The sequence below is a fragment of the Haliotis rufescens genome, unplaced genomic scaffold, assembly GCF_023055435.1.
Source record: "Haliotis rufescens isolate VD_foot unplaced genomic scaffold, xgHalRufe1.0.p SCAF_8, whole genome shotgun sequence".
Lineage (NCBI taxonomy): Eukaryota > Metazoa > Mollusca > Gastropoda > Lepetellida > Haliotidae > Haliotis > Haliotis rufescens.
Window position 1 is genome coordinate 46,809,717 of NW_025964372.1, and position 16,838 is coordinate 46,826,554.

Below are 16,838 nucleotides of genomic sequence, written 5' to 3' on the forward strand. Positions count from 1 at the left end.
CAATTTCCTCCTATTCTTCAATTCTCATAACAGAGCAGGATAACTGTTCGCTTGAGTTAAGAGTTACCTGCCCTCAAACCTCCTTTTCCTTCTATATTGCCATGGAAGCACAGAAACCAGGATGAGGGGATGCCAGATGGGCTCTATCCCTATTGCATTGTGTTAGTAGAATTGGGAATATTCTTTTCGGTGTATGGGGCCACATTTATAGACAATAAGTACCATTCATCATTCCTTTCAAGTGATTACCACATGGCCAATTTCTTCAACGTCCTTGAAGGGTCCCACTCCAACTTGTCATTGGTTGGTCTTCTCACATAAGCCAGACCAGCCTTTGTGAGTGTGTCCCAGTGCCACTTGGCATACAACTTCTCGGTCGGCCTCCATTGAAATAACAGGACTCTCCTCATCGCTGTCTGCCAATCACTTCTAAAATCTGGAGGGGTCCTTCCAGACTGTCAACCTGGAGTACTCATCCAGGGATCTCAAGTTGGACTTCAGTTTCTGCAGAATTAGGTATAAAGATTGTAGCAATGAAAAGGAATTGTTGCAACATGTACTTACAGATAGAAGGCAGCCAATTCACTAATTTTATCATATATGAGTCTTGTTATATACCAAACATTTGAGATATATATTGTTACATGTTGATGAGTTGAAACAATCATCAACTGACATCTCTTAATAAGCTAAAGTAATAATTGAGGTAGTAAGTGGGCTCATTGGTCACTCGTAATCGTACCCCAATGACGTGGGATATTGTCCATAACAGTCATCATCGTTGTGTCTGAATCAAGTTCATAACAGTAATCACTGGTTTGTCATATAACCGAACTATTGCTGGATGTGGTCTTAAATGAGTGAGTTGGGTTTAACGCCACTTTGAACAGTATTCCAGTTATATCACGGCGTGTTAGCTTGATGTGGGAAGAAAGCCCGAAGTGATGCAGGTCTTAGATGTTTACCACTTTGATGAAACCCACAAGCAAATGTATGATGCTAACAAACCCAGAAGCATTAATCGGGGCGTACCTGGATTCAATCCCACGACCATCGGTTTCTGTGAAGCCCAAGGGATGCAACTATGCATAGCAAGTTGTGTTACCTTAGATAATTGGGCCAACCATGCCAACACGGTGAAAAAGAACAAGCAAACTGAAGAAATATTTGCAGAATAGCTACATGAACATGATGAACCAAACAAAATAATTTCAAATATTTACCACTCACTGCTACTCTTCTCTTGTTCTTCATTGCTTCTCTTCCATGGGCTTCTCTCTTTCCATTGATGCTGTGTAGATGACTGACTCTTTTATTCATCCAGACATTCTGCAAACATAAGTAGCATTCACATTACAGAAATGTCCAAACTGTACATGTTGAACATTGGATTCAATTGAAAAGACCCCAGTTGAGATTCCAACTAAGAACGGTCCTTATTAAAATATTTCATGCCAAACATTCAGAGATAAAACTTAACCCCATATTTAACAACTGTCAAACAATTATTCGACAACAAAGCCAGGGTCATTCAACACAAACTTTACATAGGGAATCACTTGTTGCAAAAATATCCTCGCCAAGGTCAAAGTCATTCCATTTGAATTATTGAGTTATGAAGCTTATACAAAACAAGGACATAACAGTGTAATCATTATTAAAATGTCTTAAGCGTCAAAGAAAATAAGGTCTTTGTTGGCAATTCTTGTACATTATCGTCTGTGTTAGCATCCCACGAAAGTTTAGAGTTACTAATCGTTCCGAGATATTTGTAATTATTAACAATTTCAATTTTCGTCATTATCTATCAAAAGCGGATCTAATTTGTATCACCTGTTTTGACCACAAATCCATTACGACCCTTAAGGAAATCCTCGTCGTCATAACAAACACCCATTTTCGGTCCTTGGGGTTAGCTTGCTTTGGGCAAGGGTTAGCCATATTTTTTTACCTTTTCAAGCGTTAATCAGCGTTTCAAATGGCGCCCTGGACCGTATGGGGATTATGGGCAAAATTGCTTGTTCCGGGTTAACACGACAATGAACTAAGCTGGTTCACGGCTCCCTATGCGCGTCGTCAAGTTGCGCCAAGCTATATTGTGATATAAGGGACGGGGCCCAGCTTAGACACTGAACACGATAGATCATTTCTGCAGCAGTTACGGAAAAGGGCGAGGTTTGCCGAATACAGTTCACCGATGGCCATATTAGGAGCAGCGGGGAATTTGACAGTTGTATGGAACATGTTTTTGCCTAGCGTGCCAGCAATAAGGCACTGTGGCAGAGGGATATCCTAGCGGACCTGAAATTCCTACAGCAGAAATGTTTCACAACCTCGTCAAAATTGGCCTTATGTTGAGATTGCAGCTGAGGTCATGCTGGCAGCTGAAGTGATATATTCAGGTAAGAAATATGTGAATATTACAATGATCACGTATTGAAGTCATTTACCACCTGTAAGCCACTCCCTTGTGACACATTAACTTTTAGAGCCTACATGTAAGTAAATGTGTGATTTTATTTTTATAGGACAAGTAGCCTGTCTATCATATGTTAGTATTTGCTTATGTATATGATGTAGAAATATGTTTTACTTTAACTGGATACTCTGTATGCTGATATGACTCATTGTCTTATTTCATATCCTCACTTTACTCTGTGAGAATGATTACTAGCCTCAACTTATTTTTCTAGATTTGAAGAATCAAGAACAGGGAGGTTTTGCATCAGTGATCATCGTGAAGTGGAAGATAAGACATTTTAAGGATATGAACATTTTCATTTTCACTTTAACTAGTTGAACAATAACCATGATGACTTAATCACGTGGGAATATTTGGTGGTGCGGTAGCCTAGTGGTTGAAGCGTTCACTCTTCGTGATGAAAACCCTGCCACAGGTATTTCTGTTGATTATTTACAGACTAACGCCATATAGCTGCGAGTGCAGCGTTTGACATCAAACAAAGCTAACAGCCGCATACTTACTCATGTGGGGATTCCAGGTTGATATTGGTCCCCATCAGCATGATCAACCTCTGCTAGTTGTAAGAGATAACTTAATGTATAGGGTAATCAGGCTCGCTGACTTGGTTGATCCATGTCATCGTATCCCAATTGTGTGGATCGATGCGCATGATGTCAATTACTGGATTGTCTGCCCCAGACTTGATTATTTACAGACCGCCGTCATGTAGCTGGAATATGGCTGAGTGCAGAGTTAAACAACAAACACCATCATGATTCTACTACCTGCTCTTGTGGATACCATTTTGAGGATTCTACACATTACTTCTTTTCACGTCGTAACTATTGCAATAATACTACATGTGTTTAAAACAAATTTATTCATAATGAACTGGATTTGCAAACAAGCCGATGGCTTATCTAAATGCTGCTGAAATACAAAATAAGCATCAATAAAATACTTATTCAAAATTAATGCAATACTATCAGTTGCTCAATAATGTAATCGTCTGATTATAAGATAACTGAAGGAGAAGCCCATATTGATTAATTAAATCTACCAGATTCCGTGATAAATGCACATATTGATTGACTAATGTCAATGTTTTCCTGTACATAATTTCCAACATTACTATATAAAGCTTTCATATATCATATCCATACTGTATAAAAATACATATTATTTCTAATAATGGCATAATTTGGACACACAAATACGTAATGAATGGTGTCACAAGTGCTGGATAGGTCATTTGACATGCATCAGTTATATGTGAATTTAAAGCTCTACAGGCTAATCTGAGTCATGAAAGGATAGGACTTTGATTCTGTGAAAATAGAAATGCTAAAACATCTCCCGATTTTAACCATGCTATTACAGAATCTGTTCACTTGTTTTTGTATGTAATTTTTTTTTAACAATTACATCAATCTAATGATTGTTTGTATGTGTGACATGCCGGCATGTAGAGTGTATGTGTACAAGCGTGAACATACGCGTGTAAAAATGATGTATGTTTGGCTATGTACCAGTACACACATGTGCGTTTTTATATGCGGTTTGTATATTAGCATCATGATAGTTTCAACCGTAGGTACACTTAATCTAAACTTATGGTTTTGTGTACAGTTTATGTATATCACATGTTAAATGTCTTTGTAGGGAAAATTGCATATCAAAACTGTTATCTGGCAAGATACATTTCCTTGGTCCCCAGAAACATGTTACATGGTACTAAGCCGTCACTAGTCAATAAAGTAATTAACAGACAATTGCAAGTGATACTAACCACCCAACACTAATTGCCCTGTTAATCCCTAATCCACAATGAGTTGACATTGAGGTCATCTTGCTAATGAGCTGTTGTGAGCTTAGCGAGATGATAAACATCAAAGGTGGGACAGGCTTTGATCATGTGTTCTGTAGATGAGATGATGTCACTTGTTTAATGTTTATTTAGGATTAGCTACACCCCTTCATGCTACAAAGGCCGCCCTTGAGATTATCAGACAGTTTGTCTGGATACAACCTGATGTCTCAACTGTAGTTATTGGATTCTCCCTTGTAGCAAACTATGTGTGTGACTTTGACACTCTGTGCAGATGCATAACAATGCATAAAGAACTTGGGGTATGATTCAATTATGTCACGCAAGTCAAAGTTGGTTTCCACTGTATTTAGAAACAGACGATAGATCAAATACTGTTTAACTTCATAACAATCAAATGAGTATTCGAATAGGAAACATACACATATATTTACAATTACCCTTGAAAAATTCCAAAACCGGATAGAACTACGTTAATTATGATAACACTGTGCCAGACCATTATATTTGGCACTTTTTCCTGTTATTGTTAATCTTCATTAAGTTAATTTTCAAAAACGATAGGATAAATGATAAAAATATGATAATGATTTTACTCATGAATATTATCAGTAGCCAAATAAAGGGCAATCAGAGAGGGCAATCCACAAATATGACAGTCTCTAGGGGAGGTTTATGAAAAATTGATCATAAAATATATATAAAGTGCTTTGCATTTTTCCTTTTCAGGGAGAGTTATGTTAAACATGTATAAGAACATACCAGTACATGACCGGTCTCTTAAATAATTTTTAGTTGATGGTTCAGGTGGTTCTGTTCAATTGAATTTTTTTATCAGTGTCTATTTTGGTCTACCAATTAATGGTAGATATCAAATATCTATAATAAGTGAAATAATTATTTCCAATGTGGCTCCCATTGCAACTAAAGCAAGGAACGACTCAAATTAAGTCTGATTCAGCTGCTACATTGACATGTATTTGCTCCTCTAATCAGTAATTCAATCAGTTGTATAGTGACTTGATATATGGCGAAAATATCTGTTGTATGAAATCCTAATGTTACTTTCTTTTGTATTTGGCATGATAGGGTAGTCTAGTGGGTAAACCGTTCTCAGAAGCCCCAGGTTCTATTCCCGACATGGGTACTGTGTGAAAAGCCGGTTTCTGGTGTCCCTGCAGAGATATTGCTGGAATATTGCTAAAAGCCGCGGAAACCATACTAACTTGCTCACTCATTATATAGTATTTTGAGATCGTTTCCATGACTTGTGTGATTGAAAGATTTGATAATTATGAATAGTTCTGTTTTTATGTATAAGAACCTATTTTATGCAAGTTTGCATTACCTTGTTTGCCCTTCCTTTTTGATGTAATGCTAACATTCGAGAAAAATACAGGTGAGCCTTGTGGCACTACAGGAATTGGTTTTAGAAGATCAGATACAATTTTGTATTGTATTTGTTTGCTATGGCATATTTACATGTTCTAAAGTTAAAGGTTAACATGGTTACATATCAGTTGCTTGATGAATTGTCATTACCTTACTGATCGAGAAAACAACGTTTTATCCTTTTTCAATATATGTTTTTTTATTTTTTTAATAACAAGCTTTTAAAGATGTTATAAATTGTTTCAGGCACCTGTATTTCACAGTTGCTTAGACAAGCCATACAAATGACTCACCGGATGATGAATAATCGTCACCAGAACAACCAACAGGTTCACCTCAGAAAGTGATGATTCTGAATGAATAATGCCGCATCAGTGTGACCTGTGGGTTGTTTTATTACGACACTAATCAAGTCTGAAGGAATTAATACCACAGCAGTGTAACTATGTTTATGTGGTGTACACCGACACTGACTATACAAATCTGAATGGCTTTTGTAGTTTACTGCACAAACATAATTGACTTTAGATATTCTTCTACCTTGAAATTATTCTCCGATTTGACTAATTTGTTTATTTAGAAAATGGCATTGAAGCATTCTGTTTTTGATTTTTTTTGTAAACAGTTCGGGTTACTGAACCAATGAAATATCATACAATCAATAAATATTATTTTTTATCTGAACAAATTCTTTGTTTTGCTCATTAGCATAAAGAAATGTATTGTTTGTAGCGGCCATAAAATTTCCGAGTCCCGTGATGGCATTCGAACCACGGACCTTCTGATCACAGGTCGGACGCCTTGTCCACATGACCAAAGAGGTTAACCCCGTCAGCAAGCTGACAAGGTAAGGATGTCATCTGTGGGATGACTCCACGTCCTGCTACATGTTGATCAGCTATTACATAGGTGCTGAACATATATCAAATATACTAATGCCCTGAATGTTTTCCTACAATTAATACAGCTCCCTGAACAAAGTGTTTAGTTCCATTTCAGTAGAAACATTGATATTTCTATGTACCGGTACCTTATTAGGTGTTTTCGGTGGATGCCATTAGTCTTATGCACCTATTTGGGGCAATTATATTCTGTTTCTAACTTCAGTGAAACTCGTATGTCTAGATGTAACAAGTACTGATACCGTTCCAAAATGACCTTTTAAACTCACCAGGAACAAAGGCCAAAGTGAGCACATCGCCAGTGACTTTCATTTTTTGGTCAGTGTGTATGGCCAAAATATTCAAACAATATCATGATGGGTGACACCAAGCAATGGGCTTCACACATTGTACCGATGTGGTGAATCGAAAGGAAATGTAAGCATATCATAACAGGACTGACAGTTTTTCAATTAATACACTAAAACATCTAAAAAGAAATTGAAAAATATTTGCAACAAGAGTACACGCCCATAGATTTCAACTTTAGGGGGATATTTACAACTAAAATTGTATCCCGATACCTGCCGGACACCTACCGGATATCTTTAATCTTCTTCGTTAGTTTCAAACATACTTTTAGATGTTTTACACTTAATTGATCAACATGCAAAATGTCATGGAAGAAGTAAGTTACATCCCATTTTTCAAAGAGGCCGAATGGAGAGGTAAAGTATTTGGTGGGGAACGTTTTGAACAAATGTGTGATGATAAATGAAGAAAAAAAGAAATGCCCCGGGTGAGGATCGAACTCACGACCTTCAGATTGGTCTGACATTGGACGTATGACTGATTATGAGACTGACGCGCTACCTACTGCGCTACCGAGGCCTGGTGTGGACGGCGGGGATCGGGGTTTATATTTTTTAGAACTCACCAGTATGCGTCAACAAACGGGTCCATGCTGGAAACTATACTTTTTTAAGTGCCATATGTTGGACACTCCTAGGATGTGGTAGAACCCAAATGGAGGCTATAATGTGCGTGCCCGTAAACGCAATTAATTTCCTGTTCTTGGTAGAGATGATAACTAGTGTCCTGGAAGAAGTAAGTTACATCCCATTTTTCATGCCACTCAGTTGTGAGCACACAATGTGGTATGGCTCTTCAGATATCCGATGCCTGCATTTGTCACATATTTCCAGAGTAACGGCTCTATGGTGGAAACAGTGCTTTTTTAAGTGCCATATGTTGGACTCGCCTAGGTTGTTGTAGAACCCTAATGGAGGCTATAATGTGTGTGCCCGTAAACGCAATTAATATCCTGTTCTTGGTAGAGATGATAACGAGTGTCCTGGAAGAAGTAAGTTACATCCCATTTTTCATGCCACCCAGTTGTGAGCACACCATGTATGTGCTCTTCATATATCCGATGCCTGCATATGTCACATATTTCCAGAGTAGGATATTTTTCAAAGAGGCAGACGCAGAAGTAAAGTATTTCGTTGTAAACGTTTTGAACAAATGTGTGATGATAAATGAAGAAAATAAAGAAATGCCCCGGGTGAGGATCGAACTCACGACCTTCAGATTGCTCTGACATTGGACGTATGACTGATTATGAGACTGACGCGCTACCTACTGCGCTACCGAGGCCTGGTGTGGACGGCGGGGATAGGGATTTATATTTTGTGAACTCACCAGTATGCGTCAACAAACGGGTCCATGATGGAAACTGTGCTCTTTCAAGTGTCATATGTTGGACTCGACTAGGTTGTGATAGAACCCTAATGCAAGCTATAATGTGCGTGCCCGTAAACGCAATTAATATCCTGTTCTTGATAGAGATGATAACGAGTGTCCTGGAAGAAGTAGGTTACATCCCATTTTTCATGCCACCCAGTTGTGAGCACACCATGTGGTATGGCTCTTCATATATCCGATGCCTGCATATGTCACATATTTCCAGAGTAGGATATTTGTCAAAGAGGCAGACGCAGAAGTAAAGTATTTCGTTGTAAACGTTTTGAACAAATGTGTGATGATAAATGAAGAAAAAAAAAGAAATGCCCCGGGTGAGGATCGAACTCACGACCTTCAGATTGCTCTGAAATTGGACGTATGACTGATTATGAGACTGACGCGCTACCTACTGCGCTACCTACTGCTACCGAGGCCTGGTGTGGACGGCGGGGATAGGGATTTATATTTTGTGAACTCACCAGTATGCGTCAACAAACGGGTCCATGATGGAAACTGTGCTCTTTCAAGTGCCATATGTTGGACTCGCCTAGGTTGTAATAGAACCCTAATGCAAGCTATAATGTGCGTGCCCGTAAACGCAATTAATATCCTGTTCTTGATAGAGATGATAACGAATGTCCTGGAAGAAGTAAGTTACATCCCATTTTTCATGCCACCCAGTTGTGAGCACACCATGTGGTATGGCTCTTCATATATCCGATGCCTGCATATGTCACATATTTCCAGAGTAGGATATTTTTCAAAGAGGCAGACGCAGAAGTAAAGTATTTCGTTGTAAACGTTTTGAACAAATGTGTGATGATAAATGAAGAAAAAAAAAGAAATGCCCCGGGTGAGGATCGAACTCACGACCTTCAGATTGCTCTGACATTGGACGTATGACTGATTATGAGACTGACGCGCTACCTACTGCTACCGAGGCCTGGTGTGGACGGCGGGGATAGGGATTTATATTTTGTGAACTCACCAGTATGCGTCAACAAACGGGTCCATGATGGAAACTGTGCTCTTTCAAGTGCCATATGTTGGACTCACCTAGGTTGTGATAGAACCCTAATGCAAGCTATAATGTGCGTGCCCGTAAACGCAATTAATATCCTGTTCTTGATAGAGATGATAACTAGTGTTCTGGAAGAAGTAAGTTACATCCCATTTTTTGATGCCACCCAGTTGTGAGCACACCATGTGGTATGGCTCTTCATATATCCGATGACTGCATGTGTCACATATTTCCAGAGTAGGATATTTTTCAAAGAGGCAGACGCAGAAGTAAAGTATTTCGTTGTAAACGTTTTGAACAAATGTGTGATGATAAATGAAGAAAAAAAAAGAAATGCCCCGGGTGAGGATCGAACTCACGACCTTCAGATTGCTCTGACATTGGACGTATGACTGATTATGAGACTGACGCGCTACCTACTGCTACCGAGGCCTGGTGTGGACGGCGGGGATAGGGATTTATATTTTGTGAACTCACCAGTATGCGTCAACAAACGGGTCCATCATGGAAACTGTGCTCTTCCAAGTGCCATATGTTGGACTCACCTAGGTTGTGATAGAACCCTAATGCAAGCTATAATGTGCGTGCCCGTAAACGCAATTAATATCCTGTTCTTGATAGAGATGATAACGAATGTCCTGGAAGAAGTAAGTTACATCCCATTTTTCATGCCACCCAGTTGTGAGCACACCATGTGGTATGGCTCTTCATATATCCGATGCCTGCATATGTCACATATTTCCAGAGTAGGATATTTTTCAAAGAGGCAGACGCAGAAGTAAAGTATTTCGTTGTAAACGTTTTGAACAAATGTGTGATGATAAATGAAGAAAAAATAAGAAATGCCCCGGGTGAGGATCGAACTCACGACCTTCAGATTGCTCTGACATTGGACGTATGACTGATTATGAGACTGACGCGCTACCTACTGCGCTACCGAGGCCTGGTGTGGACGGCGGGGATAGGGATTTATATTTTGTGAACTCACGAGTATGCGTCAACAAACGGGTCCATGCTGGAAACTGTGCTCTTTCAAGTGCCATATGTTGGACTCACCTAGGTTGTGATAGAACCCTAATGCAAGCTATAATGTGCGTGCCCGTAAACGCAATTAATATCCTGTTCTTGATAGAGATCATAACGAGTGTCCTGGAAGAAGTAAGTTACATCCCATTTTTCATGCCACCCAGTTGTGAGCACACCATGTGGTATGGCTCTTCATATATCCGATGCCTGCATATGTCACATATTTCCAGAGTAGGATATTTTTCAAAGAGGCAGACGCAGAAGTAAAGTATTTCGTTGTAAACGTTTTGAACAAATGTGTGATGATAAATGAAGAAAAAAAAAGAAATGCCCCGGGTGAGGATCGAACTCACGACCTTCAGATTGCTCTGACATTGGACGTATGACTGATTATGAGACTGACGCGCTACCTACTGCGCTACCGAGGCCTGGTGTGGACGGCGGGGATAGGGATTTATATTTTGTGAACTCACGAGTATGCGTCAACAAACGGGTCCATGCTCGAAACTGTGCTCTTTCAAGTGTCATATGTTGGACTCACCTAGGTTGTGATAGAACCCTAATGCAAGCTATAATGTGCGTGCCCGTAAACGCAATTAATATCCTGTTCTTGATAGAGATGATAACGAGTGTCCTGGAAGAAGTAAGTTACATCCCATTTTTCATGCCACCCAGTTGTGAGCACACCATGTGGTATGGCTCTTCATATATCCGATGCCTGCATATGTCACATATTTCCAGAGTAGGATATTTTTCAAAGAGGCAGACGCAGAAGTAAAGTATTTCGTTGTAAACGTTTTGAACAAATGTGTGATGATAAATGAAGAAAAAAAAGAAATGCCCCGGGTGAGGATCGAACTCACGACCTTCAGATTGCTCTGACATTGGACGTATGACTGATTATGAGACTGACGCGCTACCTACTGCGCTACCGAGGCCTGGTGTGGACGGCGGGGATAGGGATTTATATTTTGTGAACTCACCAGTATGCGTCAACAAACGGGTCCATCATGGAAACTGTGCTCTTTCAAGTGCCATATGTTGGACTCACCTAGGTTGTGATAGAACCCTAATGCAAGCTATAATGAGCGTGCCCGTAAACGCAATTAATATCCTGTTCTTGATAGAGATGATAACGAATGTCCTGGAAGAAGTAAGTTACATCCCATTTGTCATGCCACCCAGTTGTGAGCACACCATGTGGTATGGCTCTTCATATATCCGATGCCTGCATATGTCACATATTTCCAGAGTAGGATATTTTTCAAAGAGGCAGACGCAGAAGTAAAGTATTTCGTTGTAAACGTTTTGAACAAATGTGTGATGATAAATGAAGAAAAAATAAGAAATGCCCCGGGTGAGGATCGAACTCACGACCTTCAGATTGCTCTGACATTGGACGTATGACTGATTATGAGACTGACGCGCTACCTACTGCGCTACCGAGGCCTGGTGTGGACGGCGGGGATAGGGATTTATATTTTGTGAACTCACCAGTATGCGTCAACAAACGGGTCCATGCTGGAAACTGTGCTCTTTCAAGTGTCATATGTTGGACTCACCTAGGTTGTGATAGAACCCTAATGCAAGCTATAATGTGCGTGCCCGTAAACGCAATTAATATCCTGTTCTTGATAGAGATGATAACGAGTGTCCTGGAAGAAGTAAGTTACATCCCATTTTTCATGCCACCCAGTTGTGAGCACACCATGTGGTATGGCTCTTCATATATCCGATGCCTGCATATGTCACATATTTCCAGAGTAGGATATTTTTCAAAGAGGCAGACGCAGAAGTAAAGTATTTCGTTGTAAACGTTTTGAACAAATGTGTGATGATAAATGAAGAAAAAAAAGAAATGCCCCGGGTGAGGATCGAACTCACGACCTTCAGATTGCTCTGACATTGGACGTATGACTGATTATGAGACTGACGCGCTACCTACTGCGCTACCGAGGCCTGGTGTGGACGGCGGGGATAGGGATTTATATTTTGTGAACTCACCAGTATGCGTCAACAAACGGGTCCATGATGGAAACTGTGCTCTTTCAAATGCCATATGTTGGACTCACCTAGGTTGTGATAGAACCCTAATGCAAGCTATAATGTGCGTGCCCGTAAACGCAATTAATATCCTGTTCTTGATAGAGATGATAACGAGTGTCCTGGAAGAAGTAAGTTACATCCCATTTTTCATGCCACCCAGTTGTGAGCACACCATGTGGTATGGCTCTTCATATATCCGATGCCTGCATATGTCACATATTTCCAGAGTAGGATATTTTTCAAAGAGGCAGACGCAGAAGTAAAGTATTTCGTTGTAAACGTTTTGAACAAATGTGTGATGATAAATGAAGAAAAAAAAAGAAATGCCCCGGGTGAGGATCGAACTCACGACCTTCAGATTGCTCTGACATTGGACGTATGACTGATTATGAGACTGACGCGCTACCTACTGCGCTACCGAGGCCTGGTGTGGACGGCGGGGATAGGGATTTATATTTTGTGAACTCACCAGTATGTGTCAACAAACGGGTCCATGATGGAAACTGTGCTCTTTCAAGTGTCATATGTTGGACTCGCCTAGGTTGTGATAGAACCCTAATGCAAGCTATAATGAGCGTGCCCGTAAACGCAATTAATATCCTGTTCTTGATAGAGATGATAACGAATGTCCTGGAAGAAGTAAGTTACATCCCATTTTTCATGCCACCCAATTGTGAGCCCACCATGTGGTATGGCTCTTCATATATCCGATGCCTGCATATGTCACATATTTCCAGAGTAGGATATTTTTCAAAGAGGCAGACGCAGAAGTAAAGTATTTCGTTGTAAACGTTTTGAACAAATGTGTGATGATAAATGAAGAAAAAATAAGAAATGCCCCGGGTGAGGATCGAACTCACGACCTTCAGATTGCTCTGACATTGGACGTATGACTGATTATGAGACTGACGCGCTACCTACTGCGCTACCGAGGCCTGGTGTGGACGGCGGGGATAGGGATTTATATTTTGTGAACTCACGAGTATGCGTCAACAAACGGGTCCATGCTCGAAACTGTGCTCTTTCAAGTGCCATATGTTGGACTCACCTAGGTTGTGATAGAACCCTAATGCAAGCTATAATGTGCGTGCCCGTAAACGCAATTAATATCCTGTTCTTGATAGAGATGATAACGAGTGTCCTGGAAGAAGTAAGTTACATCCCATTTTTCATGCCACCCAGTTGTGAGCACACCATGTGGTATGGCTCTTCATATATCCGATGCCTGCATATGTCACATATTTCCAGAGTAGGATATTTTTCAAAGAGGCAGACGCAGAAGTAAAGTATTTCGTTGTAAACGTTTTGAACAAATGTGTGATGATAAATGAAGAAAAAATAAGAAATGCCCCGGGTGAGGATCGAACTCACGACCTTCAGATTGCTCTGACATTGGACGTATGACTGATTATGAGACTGACGCGCTACCTACTGCGCTACCGAGGCCTGGTGTGGACGGCGGGGATAGGGATTTATATTTTGTGAACTCACCAGTATGCGTCAACAAACGGGTCCATGATGGAAACTGTGCTCTTTCAAGTGCCATATGTTGGACTCACCTAGGTTGTGATAGAACCCTAATGCAAGCTATAATGAGCGTGCCCGTAAACGCAATTAATATCCTGTTCTTGATAGAGATGATAACGAATGTCCTGGAAGAAGTAAGTTACATCCCATTTTTCATGCCACCCAGTTGTGAGCACACCATGTGGTATGGCTCTTCATATATCCGATGCCTGCATATGTCACATATTTCCAGAGTAGGATATTTTTCAAAGAGGCAGACGCAGAAGTAAAGTATTTCGTTGTAAACGTTTTGAACAAATGTGTGATGATAAATGAAGAAAAAAAAAGAAATGCCCCGGGTGAGGATCGAACTCACGACCTTCAGATTGCTCTGACATTGGACGTATGACTGATTATGAGACTGACGCGCTACCTACTGCGCTACCGAGGCCTGGTGTGGACGGCGGGGATAGGGATTTATATTTTGTGAACTCACCAGTATGTGTCAACAAACGGGTCCATGATGGAAACTGTGCTCTTTCAAGTGTCATATGTTGGACTCGCCTAGGTTGTGATAGAACCCTAATGCAAGCTATAATGAGCGTGCCCGTAAACGCAATTAATATCCTGTTCTTGATAGAGATGATAACGAATGTCCTGGAAGAAGTAAGTTACATCCCATTTTTCATGCCACCCAGTTGTGAGCACACCATGTGGTATGGCTCTTCATATATCCGATGCCTGCATATGTCACATATTTCCAGAGTAGGATATTTTTCAAAGAGGCAGACGCAGAAGTAAAGTATTTCGTTGTAAACGTTTTGAACAAATGTGTGATGATAAATGAAGAAAAAATAAGAAATGCCCCGGGTGAGGATCGAACTCACGACCTTCAGATTGCTCTGACATTGGACGTATGACTGATTATGAGACTGACGCGCTACCTACTGCGCTACCGAGGCCTGGTGTGGACGGCGGGGATAGGGATTTATATTTTGTGAACTCACGAGTATGCGTCAACAAACGGGTCCATGCTCGAAACTGTGCTCTTTCAAGTGTCATATGTTGGACTCACCTAGGTTGTGATAGAACCCTAATGCAAGCTATAATGTGCGTGCCCGTAAACGCAATTAATATCCTGTTCTTTGATAGAGATGATAACGAGTGTCCTGGAAGAAGTAAGTTACATCCCATTTTTCATGCCACCCAGTTGTGAGCACACCATGTGGTATGGCTCTTCATATATCCGATGCCTGCATATGTCACATATTTCCAGAGTAGGATATTTTTCAAAGAGGCAGACGCAGAAGTAAAGTATTTCGTTGTAAACGTTTTGAACAAATGTGTGATGATAAATGAAGAAAAAAAAAGAAATGCCCCGGGTGAGGATCGAACTCAAGACTTTCAGATTGCTCTGACATTGGACGTATGACTGATTATGAGACTGACGCGCTACCTACTGCGCTACCGAGGCCTGGTGTTGACGGCGGGGATAGGGATTTATATTTTGTGAACTCACCAGTATGTGTCAACAAACGGGTCCATGATGGAAACTGTGCTCTTTCAAGTGTCATATGTTGGACTCGCCTAGGTTGTGATAGAACCCTAATGCAAGCTATAATGAGCGTGCCCGTAAACGCAATTAATATCCTGTTCTTGATAGAGATGATAACGAATGTCCTGGAAGAAGTAAGTTACATCCCATTTTTCATGCCACCCAGTAGTGAGCACACCATGTGGTATGGCTCTTCATATATCCGATGCCTGCATATGTCACATATTTCCAGAGTAGGATATTTTTCAAAGAGGCAGACGCAGAAGTATAGTATTTCGTTGTAAACGTTTTGAACAAATGTGTGATGATAAATGAAGAAAAGAAAAAATGCCCCTGGTGAGGATCGAACTCACGACCTTCAGATTGCTCTTACATTGGACGTATGACTGATTATGAGACTGACGCGCTACCTACTGCGCTACCGAGGCCTGGTGTGGACGGCGGGGATAGGGATTTATATTTTGTGAACTCACCAGTATGTGTCAACAAACGGGTCCATCATGGAAACTGTGCTCTTTCAAGTGTCATATGTTGGACTTGCCTAGGTTGTGATAGAACCCTAATGCAAGCTATAATGAGCGTGCCCGTAAACGCAATTAATATCCTGTTCTTGATAGAGATGATAACTAGTGTCCTGGAAGAAGTAAGTTACATCCCATTTTTCATGCCACCCAGTTGTGAGCACACCATGTGGTATGGCTCTTCATATATCCGATGCCTGCATATGTCACATATTTCCAGAGTAGGATATTTTTCAAAGAGGCAGACGCAGAAGTAAAGTATTTCGTTGTAAACGTTTTGAACAAATGTGTGATGATAAATGAAGAAAAAAAAAGAAATGCCCCGGGTGAGGATCGAACTCACGACCTTCAGATTGGTCTGACATTGGACGTATGACTGATTATGAGACTGACGCGCTACCTACTGCGCTACCGAGGCCTGGTGTGGACGGCGGGGATAGGGATTTATATTTTGTGAACTCACGAGTACGCGTCAACAAACGGTCCATGCTGGAAACTGTGCTCTTTCAAGTGTCATATGTAGAACTCACATAGGTTGTGATTGAACCCTAATGCAAGCTATAATGTGCGTGCCCGTAAACGCAATTAATATCCTGTTCTTGATAGAGATGATAACGAGTGTCCTGGAAGAAGTAAGTTACATCCCATTTTTCATGCCACCCAGTTGTGAGCACACCATGTGGTATGGCTCTTCATATATCCGATGCCTGCATATGTCACATATTTCCAGAGTAGGATATTTTTCAAAGAGGCAGACGCAGAAGTAAAGTATTTCGTTGTAAACGTTTTGAACAAATGTGTGATGATAAATGAAGAAAAAAAAAGAAATGCCCCGGGTGAGGATCGAACTCAAGA

The 16,838-nt window shown here is 40.6% G+C and overlaps 15 non-coding genes across 15 annotated transcripts; all 15 read right to left on the reverse strand.

Moving 5' to 3' along the window:
• Nucleotides 1-7,356: 7,356 nt before the first annotated feature.
• Nucleotides 7,357-7,456, reverse strand: Trnam-cau. The gene is made up of 2 exons: nt 7,420-7,456; nt 7,357-7,392 (listed from the first exon to the last, which is right to left on the reverse strand). It is a non-coding gene; the product is annotated as a tRNA-Met (tRNA).
• A 665-nt stretch (nt 7,457-8,121) lies between these two features.
• On the reverse strand, nt 8,122-8,221 carry Trnam-cau. The gene is made up of 2 exons: nt 8,185-8,221; nt 8,122-8,157 (listed from the first exon to the last, which is right to left on the reverse strand). It is a non-coding gene; the product is annotated as a tRNA-Met (tRNA).
• Nucleotides 8,222-8,632: 411 nt separating this feature from the next.
• On the reverse strand, nt 8,633-8,742 carry Trnam-cau. Its single transcript has 2 exons — nt 8,696-8,742; nt 8,633-8,668 (listed from the first exon to the last, which is right to left on the reverse strand). It is a non-coding gene; the product is annotated as a tRNA-Met (tRNA).
• A 1,430-nt stretch (nt 8,743-10,172) lies between these two features.
• On the reverse strand, nt 10,173-10,272 carry Trnam-cau. The gene is made up of 2 exons: nt 10,236-10,272; nt 10,173-10,208 (listed from the first exon to the last, which is right to left on the reverse strand). It is a non-coding gene; the product is annotated as a tRNA-Met (tRNA).
• Nucleotides 10,273-10,683: 411 nt separating this feature from the next.
• On the reverse strand, nt 10,684-10,783 carry Trnam-cau. Its single transcript has 2 exons — nt 10,747-10,783; nt 10,684-10,719 (listed from the first exon to the last, which is right to left on the reverse strand). It is a non-coding gene; the product is annotated as a tRNA-Met (tRNA).
• A 410-nt stretch (nt 10,784-11,193) lies between these two features.
• On the reverse strand, nt 11,194-11,293 carry Trnam-cau. The gene is made up of 2 exons: nt 11,257-11,293; nt 11,194-11,229 (listed from the first exon to the last, which is right to left on the reverse strand). It is a non-coding gene; the product is annotated as a tRNA-Met (tRNA).
• A 411-nt stretch (nt 11,294-11,704) lies between these two features.
• Nucleotides 11,705-11,804, reverse strand: Trnam-cau. Its single transcript has 2 exons — nt 11,768-11,804; nt 11,705-11,740 (listed from the first exon to the last, which is right to left on the reverse strand). It is a non-coding gene; the product is annotated as a tRNA-Met (tRNA).
• Nucleotides 11,805-12,214: 410 nt separating this feature from the next.
• Nucleotides 12,215-12,314, reverse strand: Trnam-cau. Its single transcript has 2 exons — nt 12,278-12,314; nt 12,215-12,250 (listed from the first exon to the last, which is right to left on the reverse strand). It is a non-coding gene; the product is annotated as a tRNA-Met (tRNA).
• Nucleotides 12,315-12,725: 411 nt separating this feature from the next.
• Nucleotides 12,726-12,825, reverse strand: Trnam-cau. Its single transcript has 2 exons — nt 12,789-12,825; nt 12,726-12,761 (listed from the first exon to the last, which is right to left on the reverse strand). It is a non-coding gene; the product is annotated as a tRNA-Met (tRNA).
• Nucleotides 12,826-13,236: 411 nt separating this feature from the next.
• Nucleotides 13,237-13,336, reverse strand: Trnam-cau. Its single transcript has 2 exons — nt 13,300-13,336; nt 13,237-13,272 (listed from the first exon to the last, which is right to left on the reverse strand). It is a non-coding gene; the product is annotated as a tRNA-Met (tRNA).
• Nucleotides 13,337-13,747: 411 nt separating this feature from the next.
• On the reverse strand, nt 13,748-13,847 carry Trnam-cau. The gene is made up of 2 exons: nt 13,811-13,847; nt 13,748-13,783 (listed from the first exon to the last, which is right to left on the reverse strand). It is a non-coding gene; the product is annotated as a tRNA-Met (tRNA).
• Nucleotides 13,848-14,258: 411 nt separating this feature from the next.
• On the reverse strand, nt 14,259-14,358 carry Trnam-cau. The gene is made up of 2 exons: nt 14,322-14,358; nt 14,259-14,294 (listed from the first exon to the last, which is right to left on the reverse strand). It is a non-coding gene; the product is annotated as a tRNA-Met (tRNA).
• Nucleotides 14,359-14,769: 411 nt separating this feature from the next.
• Nucleotides 14,770-14,869, reverse strand: Trnam-cau. Its single transcript has 2 exons — nt 14,833-14,869; nt 14,770-14,805 (listed from the first exon to the last, which is right to left on the reverse strand). It is a non-coding gene; the product is annotated as a tRNA-Met (tRNA).
• A 921-nt stretch (nt 14,870-15,790) lies between these two features.
• Nucleotides 15,791-15,890, reverse strand: Trnam-cau. Its single transcript has 2 exons — nt 15,854-15,890; nt 15,791-15,826 (listed from the first exon to the last, which is right to left on the reverse strand). It is a non-coding gene; the product is annotated as a tRNA-Met (tRNA).
• A 411-nt stretch (nt 15,891-16,301) lies between these two features.
• Trnam-cau lies at nt 16,302-16,401 on the reverse strand. The gene is made up of 2 exons: nt 16,365-16,401; nt 16,302-16,337 (listed from the first exon to the last, which is right to left on the reverse strand). It is a non-coding gene; the product is annotated as a tRNA-Met (tRNA).
• Between the last annotated feature and the right edge of the window lie 437 nt (nt 16,402-16,838).